The following is an 8,918-nucleotide window of genomic DNA, read 5'->3' as shown; positions in this document are numbered from 1 at the left end:
TTCCATCCATTCATACATAGCAAGTTGCACATACACATTGTTCCATCCATACATATTATAATGCAAAGTTTCATCAAGATAGCAAGTTCCATCATAGCAAGCTAGAAGAATACTAGAGGAGAATGAAAGAAAAAACAAGCACTCCATCATAGCAAGCTAGCTTCCGTGAAGTGAATGAAATCTGCAAAATGGCAAATAAGAAAGTTAGAAAAAGGTGACTAGAAGAAGAAGTATATGCCATTTATGAGCTAACTTAGGTGAAATGGATCATTTATGAGCTAACCTAGTTGAAATGGATCATTTATGAGCTAACTTAGTTGAAATGGATCATTTATGAGCTAACCTAGGTGAAATAGATCGTTTATGAGCTAACCTAGGTGAAATGGATCGTTTTTGAGCTAAGTTAGGTTATATGGATCGTTTATGAGCTAACCTAGGTGAAATAGATCGTTTATGAGCTAACTTAGGTAAAATGCATCATTTTAGAGCTAACCTAGGTGTGATGGGTCATTTTGGAGCTAAACTAGGTAAAATGGATCGTTTGTGAGCTAACCTAGGTGAAATGGATCGTTTATGAGCTAATCTAGGTAAAATGGGTCATTTTAGAGCTAACTTGGGTAAAATGCATCATTTTGGAGCTAACCTAGGTAAGATGGGTCATTTTGGAGCTAACCTAGGTAAAATGGGTCATTTTAGAGCTAACATAGGTAAAATTGATCATTTTGGAGCTAGTCTAGGTAAAATGGGTCATTTTAGAGCTAACTTGGGTAAAATGGATCATTTATGAGCTAACTAAGGTAAAATGGGTCATTTTAGAGCTAACTTAGGTAAAATGGATTGTTTATGAGCTAACTAAGCTAATTATGCCATTTTTGACATAAGTAAGCTAAGTACATGTCATTATTGAGCAAACCTAGTTAACTAAGCATATTAGAGCTAACTTAGGTCATTTTGGAGGAAACAAAGCTAAGTATAGATCGTTTTAGCTAACTTAGGTAAAATGGATGGTTTTGGAGGTCAGTAAGCTTATTAATTCATTTTGGAGGAAAAGAAGCTAACTCTAGGTCATTGTGGTAAGCATATTGGAGGAAATAAGGCTAAGTCTAGGTCTTTATGCATTTGTTAAGCAAAACACTAGAGAAACTTACGATGATCATGGAGGTGTAGGAGCGGGCTGGCTCGTGCTGGTAGCTGGAGAAGGATCGTGCGATGCTTGTCTGGAGTTACGCTGCACCAAAGATCATTTCCAATGTCTCGTTAGCATGATGACACTCAAATGTTAAGACTAGCAAGTAATGTCCATTCAAATTAAACTCACCGTGGTCCCAGGAGCAATCACTGGCATCAGCGGAGCGGTCTGACCGGTCTTCTCACACACAGACTGCACATTTGGTTTTGACGACTCAGTCATACTAGTTAGTAATGAGACAAACACTACATGAATGTTTTGGCTAATCTGCAGAAGAAACTTACCACAAGGAGCTCGTACATGGCCCTTGCCTGCATGTCATTCCGTGCCCTCTCCTCCTCCAACATCTTTGTCGTCCTCTCCTCCAACTCCCGCTTCCTCTCCGCTACCTCCGCCAGAAGTTTCTCCATTCTATCTCTCTCACTCTGTATAGCAGCCTGCAACACCACTCCTCGTTACCATTTGTAATCATTGATGGAAGCACACACAATGTAATGGAGAAAGATAGCTGAGTACGTATAACTAACCTTGATGGCGAGTTGGACTGGCCGTTCACGAGGCCTTATCTCAGGAGCGGAGCTTGACTGGCGCGCCTTGATCTCCGGGAGAGTGCTAGGACAACGGATAAGTCCATCCCCAATGGCTATGGAGCCATGGGACCTCCCGCCACCAGATATCATCACTAGCTCTGGATCAATGGGACCCTGGCTCGGGTTAAAGTCCTCCCCTTTCCTCGCCTTCCCCTCATCTCTATATTTCACGAGCTTGTCGTGGGAGGAGATGTTGGTGAAGTTGTTTGCATCATCGAGGTCAGACGGAGAGAATGCCTTGACTTTCTTGAAAGAGGCAGTGTGGGCCATGGCATACAGGTCCTACACCTCTGGCACCTTATCCGCCTTATTGTAGCGTGCCTGAAAGAGAGAAACAAAGTAAATTAGTAATTAAAGGGCTCAAGCTAGCATGATGAATGAATTGCATGAATCATGAAGCAAACCACATACCCAGTTCCGCCCGAACTGATATAAGTTGGAGCTGCCTTGATGGTGTGGCACACCTTCCATTTGGGCACGTTTGTCCTTGGCCGCGTTGTGGACGGCTATCCATTCTTTTGAGCACCACTCATTGACCAACACCTCCCAACAATCCATCCGATCCGCACACCATCTCGGAGGCGCCTAAGGTAGCAAATAGAAACTTGAGCGCTACGACTATGAATTACTAAATGAAGGAAGTAAGTACAAGGCCTTAAGAATTACCTTCATGTACTGCTCCTTACTCAGGAACTTATCGCGGCACGCCGGCTTGGGATTCTTGATACCACGCAAGGCGTAGTAGTCTCGAACAACCTGCACCCGAGCCTCGTGCCGTAAGTTCTGTAGTAGGCGCTTGTAGACGTTCTTGATAACATTTTCCGCCTCCTCCTCGTATCCCTCCTCACACCTGTAGAATGTCTGCAATCAAATGAGACAATATTGATTAGTACAATGAGCTAGTTGAAGATTTTTAAATGTGTAAAGGAGAAATTACCCAGAACTTTCTGATCACCACGTCTGCCCTCGTGTCGCACAAGACACCGTCGATAATCTCACTCGGCGGGGCCGGGCCAGCCAAGTAGTGCTCCCAGCTCAATCCAAGCTCTGGAAGCCGACCCTCACCAGGCAACGTGACAAACCCCGGAAAGTTTTGCCGGCAAAGCACTCCAAGGACGGAGTTGGGCCGGCGGACACTATGATGGTGGTCCCAACCCCTACAGCATGACAAGGCCAACGCATTAGATATTTGAAGAAACGTGAATGCAGAAGGTACAAAAAGATTAAATGCACTTACCTCTCTCCACAGGGAAAATCAACCACCTCTGCTCGCGGGTCGCCGGCACGGACGGGAGCCGTGTACAACCACGCTGGTAGACGGTGCCCCCCTCCTCCTCAATATCAGTCGGCTCCCCGCCATCATCAGCATGGCCACTCGGCCCCTCAGGCTCATCCGGCCAGGTACCCCATCCAGACGTGTGCTCCTCCGGGGTCTCGTGGGCCGAAGGCCCGTCGACCCAAGGCTCGTGGGCCGAAGGCCCGTCGACCCGAGGCTCGTGGGCCGAAGGCACGTGGACCGGAGTCCTTGTAGCCTCCTCCTCGGACGAGTCCACCCTAGCAGTCACGTGCTCGGGTGAAACAACTGGGGGTGGCGGCGAGGAAGGCGCCCTAGCAGTCACCCTACCTCCTCTCCCGCGACCACGTGCTCCAACTCCTCTCTTCTTCCCTCCCTTACCTCGTCCCCTGCTGGGCACCACTGTCGACGAAGAAGGGCCCGGCGGTGTCGCCATACTGTCCAGCAACGCTCGGCGGAGAGGTGCGTGTGGAATGGAAGACCTCCCACCACGCGCCGACGAAGAAGGGGCCTCAGAGCGCTCCCGACCAGCGCCCACCATCTTTCAACACCTGCCATGACAAAGAGTAAACGAAATTAGTACAACATAAAAAAAATACTGACATGAATAAGAATATGTATATCACTTAAGTGTATCATCATCAAGTACAACATAAAAAAATTGAATACCTGACACTACTAATAATCTCGATCACTATCATCAATAAATGCATAATCATCATCATCACTATAATCAATGACGGGCTCATAGGGTTCAGTGGCATCAACATGTGGAAGGCCACCTTGACGTAATCGGTCAAGCATTGACAGGTCATCCGCAGCAGTAACCTCTTCTTGTTCCAGCTCTTCTTGTTCCTCCTCTGGGTTGATGTCGGATTCACTGTCGCTGTCTACTTCAATGTTTTGGGGTGAAGTATAGTGGTTCTTGAAACACTTTTTGGAAAGACGTGTCTCTGGGAAGAATTCTCCTTCATATGTGTCTGGGTTAATGTGAGGTTCATAATCCTCTTCCCTTGGGGGAGATAGTCTAGCACGTGGCGGCACTTCATAAACGACATCCCAACCTTTCAGATTTGGATTAGTTTGGCAGGCCCACGGTAGATAGAATACTTGGGTCGCCTGTTGAGCCGTAATATAGACATCAGGAACATCTAAATGGGTGCTTTGTTTGATTTCAACTAGCCCTATATGTTCATGAGTCCTTCTAGTCTCCTTCGGCTGAAACCAATAACATTTTAAGAGTACGACATTCGGTGGGTTGTCACCATAGAATAGAAGTTCATAAATTGCTTCAACTCCCCCGTAATACTCGGTACCTCCTTCGCCGATAGCAGATACACAACAATTTGTAGACTTTCGGTCGGCCATAGATAGCTCTTTGCCATAGGTACGAAAGCGATACCCGTTGATGTCGTATTTGTCAAATGAACGGACCTTATAGTCAAAACCATTAGCGACTTGTCTCAATTCGGCGTCCATAGACTCTGAATTAGCCTACAAGTTTAATACGAAAGGATTGTTGCATTAGGCAGAAATAAGCGAATGAAATGAAATGGTCTAATAGAAATTACCGTTTTTTTGAACCAAGAGATGAAACCGGGATAGCCGCCTCCTTGCTTTGCGAGAAGCTCATACTCTTCGATGGAATCCTTTTGGATCACCGCTCCATACGAGAATATGGCGACGTATCGACTGTATGAAATATCCAGGAATAAGAGCAGTTCAAAGGAAATAGAAGTTGCGAAACAATGTACCGAGAACTTACTCGATGTACGGCCGCACTTCTGTCAGGTTGTTGAAGATATACAACGTAATGGTCCGCCATTCTTCGTTATCCAAAGATACTGGTTTCGAACCACTGGCTGGTGCGAGATTCCCTTTGAATAGGCTGAGGTTGGATCCACCCTTTTGAGGTTCGTCAGCATTGTACCGAGGCTTCGGATTATGCAAATGACGATTTTTGGCTTCATAGTGTGCTGTCATGAAGTTTGCCGCCTCCTCAGTGATGAATGCCTCAACCATCGATGCTTCAATTCTACGTTTATTTTACATTTTTGTCGAAGTGTCTTCTGCATCCTCTTAGTTGGGTAGCACCAACGATTTTGCACGGGCCCCCCAATCTTGCCTCGGTCGGGAGATGCAAAATCAAATGCTGCATTGGATTAAAGAAGCCCGGTGGAAATATCTTCTCTAACTTGCAGATCAACTCCAGCGCCAACTCTTCCATTTCTTCTAGCACGCCAGGCGATAGTTCTTTCGCACAAAGAACACGGAAGAAATAGCTGAGTTCTGCCAGTACTAGCCATTCATCCTCAGGGATGAAGCCACACAACATCACCGGCATTACCCGCTCAATCCATATGTGCCAATCATGACTCTTGAAACCAAATATCTTCAATTTATCAAGACTCGCTCCCCTCTTTAGATTCGCTGCATACCCATCGGGGAACATCAACTGCATTTTCACCCACAAGATAATTTCCCTCATAGCTGGCCTTCCAAGATTGAACCATGCCTTTGGCTTCGTCCAGTTCTGCTTTCCTTTCGGTTCTTTCATGTTTTGTAACAGCCTATCACATAGCGCCTCCAGATTGACTCTAGCCTTAGTATTATCCTTTCACTTCCCATCTATGCCGAACAGTGTACCAAAAAGTGCCTCGGCGATATTCTTCTCAGTGTGCATCACGTCGATGTTGTGTGGGCAAAGGAGGTCTTTGAAGTAAGGCAGATCCCATAAGCATGTCTTGTGAGTCCAGGCGTGCTTAGAATTATACCCCTTGAAGTACGCTGGACGCTCTGGATCCCATAAGCATGTCTTGTGAGTCCAGGGTCTGTTGGCCTGTCAACGCAGGTGGTGCAGAGTTTTTGACAACTCTACCTCTGATGAAGTTCTTCTTGTCTTTCCTGAACTTATGGCGAGGATCCAGGAATTGTCTATGCATGTCGAAGCAAGAAAACTTGCGACCGGCCTGAAGCCAACGAAACTCAAGAGCTCCCTTGCATGTGGGGCACGGGAACCTTCCATGCACACACCAGCCAACGAATAGCGAATACGCCGGCAAGTCATGCGTCGAGTACATGTACCAAACACGCATTATGAAGTTCTGTTTGCTATAGGCGTCGTATGTCTTGAACCCATTATCCCAGGCTTCTTGCAATTCGTCCTTAAGCGGCTGCATGTACACATTCATATTTTTCCCCGGATAGTTGGGCCCTGGAATTATCAATGTCAGGAAAATGTTCTTTCTTTGCATAATCTGTCCGGGGGGGGGGGGGAGATTGAGTGGAAAGACAAATACGGGCCAACAACTGTATTGGGCTGCCGTCGGACCAAACACACTGAACCCATCCGTGCTGATGCCGACTCGAGGATGCCTTGGATCTGCCGCTTTGTCAGCATGTAATTCATCAAACTTTTTCCACGCAACACCATCTGATGTGTGTACGATCATCAGATTCCCATCTGCATCTAGTTCGGTTCTTTTGCCTGTTTTATGCCATGTCATCTGTCTGGCCATCTCTTTGACCATGAAAAGACGTTGAAGTCTTGGTACGATTGGCATATACCAAGAACACTAACGGGGATTTTGGTCTGTGTCTTCTCACCCATACCGTTGTCTACCACAACATACCTGGAAGACTTGCAAATGGGACAATAGTTCAAGTCCGCATAGTCAAGCCTAAATAAGACACATCCTTTCTCACAGGCATGTATCTTCTCATAGGGCATCTTTAGTGCACGGAGGATTTTGTCCGACTGGTACAAGTTTGTAGGCATTACATGGCCTTTGGGTAGAAAGCGTCCAAATACTGTCATCATTGCGTCGTAGCATTCTCTGCCCAAGTTGAACTGAGCCTTCAGAGCCATTACTGGTGAGATGGCATCCAACTGACAAAGCTCAGTGTGCTTGTGGAGCGGACGTTTTGAAGACTCCAACATTTCATTGAAGGCCTTTGCAGATTCCTCCATCTCCTCGTCCGAATCCCGAGCATCATCGAAGTCTTGCACCATGTTTTCCATCCCGGTACCATGCTCGTCGGTGCGACGACGATCCACCTCAGCTCGGTCACGTTGGGCAGACTCACCATGATATGTCCACACCGTATAATCGGGCGTAAAACCACTCTTCTGCAAGTGTTTGCCCATTTCAGCCTCTGTCCTCTTTTCCCAATTGCCGCATCATAAACAGGGGCACCAGGTTTTCCTCTGGCCATTTGCAAATGTGGCTTGCACAAACCCCTTGGTTTTTGTGAACCATTCAGTGCTCCATTTGTTCTGACCAGTGTGACCGGTGTACATCCACGCACGATCACTCATCTTGACTTTCAGAGCTACTGGACACACAACAAATATATATATATATATATATATATAATTCACCATGTATATATTCATCAATTGATCTACTTTGTCAATTTTATTATGTCCGTGCAACCTACACTCTAATAGGTAATGATAGGTCCTAATCCCACCCGAGTATGTGTAGATTGGGTTCATTTTCCCATGCTATGCTCCGGATCCGACGCAAATTTTCGGCAGCACCTCCCCGCTGTTCTCCTGATACACGTCTCTGCAATAAACAGAGAGGATGTGTACCGGGAGAACAACGGGGGAGGCACTGACGAAATTTATGCGTCGGATCCGGAGCAAAGCATATGGGAAAACAAACCCAATCTACACATACTCGGGCTGTCCATGGATAGCGTTGGACAATTCGAAAGAATCACGGTTATAAATATGCAAATGCATGCACATTTATAACTATAACGCTTTCGAACGGGAGACACATATTGGTTACGCATACTGATGATTCAAGACAGATATATAGCTAGCTATCAAGTTTCATCGGCACGAACACCGGAACAGAGCAAATAATTAAGGGGGGAGGAGGACATGTCATTTGTGCTCACCCACGAACGAAGGGGCAGAGCTTGTCAAACGCACGGGGAGGTCATCAAACACCAAACCTCGCAGCGATGAAACAACTGCACATTTAAATCTATCCGATCAACACAATCATATATGATGTTTTTCATAACAAAATCGAAAAATATATGACCTAACTCATAATTCACAAATATATGACCCCGTCGGCCTCTAGAAGGCCAAAGAGCACCTTTTTGGGAGGTGTCGGGGGTCGGGGTGTCGTGTCGGTGTCGGGGTGCCGTGTCGGGGTCGGGGTGCTGTTTCGGGGTCGGGGTGTCGTGTCGGGGTCGGGGTGTGGTGTCGGGGTCGGGGTGTCGGGGTCAGGGGGTCGGGGTGTCTGGGTCAGGGTGTCGGGGTCAGGGGGTCGGGGTGTCGGGGTGTGGTGTCGGGGTCGGGGTGTCGGGGTGTGGTGTTGGGGTCGGGGTGTCGGGGTCAGGGGGTCATGGGGTCGAGGTGTTTCCTTCTCTCCTTCTTCTTCTTTCCTTCTCTTCTTCTTCTTCTTCTTCTTCTTCTTTCCTTCTCTTCTTCTTCTTCTTCTTCTTCTTCTTCTTCTTCTTCTTCTTCTTCTTCTTCTTCTTCTTCTTCTTCTTCTTCTTCTTCTTCTTCTTCTTTCCTTTCTTCTTTTTCTTTTTCCTTCTCTTCTTCTTCTTTTATTTCTTCCTTATTTTCCTTTTTCCTCTTCTTCTCATCTTCTCCTCTTTTTCTTCTTCTTCTTCTTCTTCTTCTTCTTCTTCTTCTTCTTCTTCTTCTTCTTCTTCTTCTTCTTCTTCTTCTTCTTCTTCTTCTTCTTCTTCTCCTCCTCCTCCTCCTCTTCTTCTTCTTCTTCTTCTTCTTCTTCTTCTTCTTCTTCCCCCTTCTACATATTCTTCTTCTTCTTCTTCTTCTTCTTCTTCTTCTTCTTCTTCTTCTTCTTTCATC

This window comes from Aegilops tauschii, chromosome 5 (assembly GCF_002575655.3).
Source record: "Aegilops tauschii subsp. strangulata cultivar AL8/78 chromosome 5, Aet v6.0, whole genome shotgun sequence".
Lineage (NCBI taxonomy): Eukaryota > Viridiplantae > Streptophyta > Magnoliopsida > Poales > Poaceae > Aegilops > Aegilops tauschii.
This window is presented reverse-complemented; position numbering follows the sequence as displayed.